Below are 1990 nucleotides of genomic sequence, written 5' to 3' on the forward strand. Positions count from 1 at the left end.
TGAAATTCAGGTAGGATAGACTCAAAGTCATATTTTGGTTGCCTTGGATTGGGTTTAATTGTACATAGGATCATTAGTCTTACTTGGAGTCCTTGGGTCCAATATTTCTACTTTGGTTGTACAAAAGGTTAAAATGCTTGGCTGTTAGTAAAAAGTTAGAAATTAAATTCCATACAGAAGCAAGTCAGAAGAAAAGTTTGACAATCTACTTTTCAAAAATTAGACACTAAAATCCTTCTGACACATATCACATTGCCATGAGTTGGAACTGACACAGTGACAACTAGCTATACTCTTGCTCATTTTTACTTTTTGCTTTGTCTGACTTATGGTCCCATCATAAGGTAAATATTGTCAGTTACTTGAAAGCCTAGTGTGTAAGGCCTAATGACCTAATATATAAAGAATTATACTGCCAATCCAAAGGCAAGCAGTTCAAACCTACCAGCTGTTCCAAGGGAGAAAAATGGGTAATCTCCTCCTGTGGGAATTATTGGTGTGTACATTGAGTCATGTATGATTCCTAGTAGCCCTATCAACAACAGAAGCAAACCCTGTCCTCTCCTGTGCCATCCTCATCCTCTCTACAGTCACTTTGTCAATCCATCTTATTTACAGTCCTCTCATTGAGTAGCCTCCCCTGATAACATGCCCAGAGTATGTGAGACAAAGCTTCATCATCCCTACCTCCATGGAGCACTCTGATTTTACTTTTTCCAGGACATATCTGCTTGTGATAATAAGTATTCTTCTCCAATGCCACAATTCAAAGACATTGATTCTTCTCCTGTCATCCTTATCTATTGTCCAGCTCTCAGATACAGAGCAGGTGATTGGAAAGACTATGGCTTGAATAAGGCTCACCTTAGTCTTTAGATTTTCATCATTGCTTTTCAGGCCATGGTCTTTTCAGTTGCTTGCTATGGATCTGAGAGCTGGACAATGAATAAGGATGACAGAAGAAGAATTGATGCCTTTGAGTTGTGGTGTTGGAGAAGACTGCTGAACATGCCATGGACTACTAAGAGAACAAATAGGTCTGTCCTATAGAAAAGTGAAACCACGTTGCTCTTTGGAAGCAAGGATTTTGAAGCTCTGTCTCACATACTTGGGCTTGTTGCCAGGAGGGACCAGTCCTTGGAGAACATTATGCTTGGAAAGGTAGAGGCTCAGCTCAGGAGAGGAATACTTTGGATGAGAGTAATTGACATAGTAGCTATGGAAGTGAAGCAAGGTGTGTCAGAGATGGTGAGGTTCAGGGTAGTGCGTGGTTCAGAGCCTCTTGTTATAGAATCTTCTAAGAGTCATAGTCAACTCGACAGCACATAACATCAACAACAACCACCAAGTTGATATATTTTAATTACTTGGTCCAAGACTGCAGGCTTCCTGGCACTTAAATAACATTGAGCCCAATTTGGAAGGGGACCTTTCCCATTCACCATTCTATAAAAGCTTCTGGTGGTATCTGTTATTCACATGATGGGAAAATTGAAATATTAAGATGCCTGTGACCTTAAAACCAAAAGTAAGCATTTGAGTGTTTTATAAAATGGAGGAAAAGTTGGAGAAGAGCTTGAAAGAATGGCTGGAGAAGAAATCAATGAATTAATCTAGAAAATTTTTGAAAGCAAGCCCTGGAAGTATATGAACCTTCATGAAGACACAGAGAATTCCATTCTCCTTTTGAAATTGCTATTGGTGTTGTGTTTGGGACTTTCCCCCATCTGTTTGGGTTTTGTTCTCATCTCCCAAGAGAGTGGATCTGTGCCTTATCAATTCCTAGTAATTTTGTGATTTTGTTCCAAGAAGCTTTATTATTGGCTTGCTTTACTAGTGTGGGAAATTATGAGGAAGAGAGACTGGTTGAGTAGAACATACTTGAATGAGGTGTTGGAGTCATATTTCCTCTCTCAGGTGCTGGTTACAGACCACCCCTCACACTTTGCTTCCATACTCCTGGCATTTCCTACACTTTGTCCTCCATTTC

Source organism: Elephantulus edwardii, unplaced genomic scaffold (genome assembly GCF_000299155.1).
Source record: "Elephantulus edwardii isolate Elephantulus edwardi_28Jun2011 unplaced genomic scaffold, EleEdw1.0 scaffold00039, whole genome shotgun sequence".
Lineage (NCBI taxonomy): Eukaryota > Metazoa > Chordata > Mammalia > Macroscelidea > Macroscelididae > Elephantulus > Elephantulus edwardii.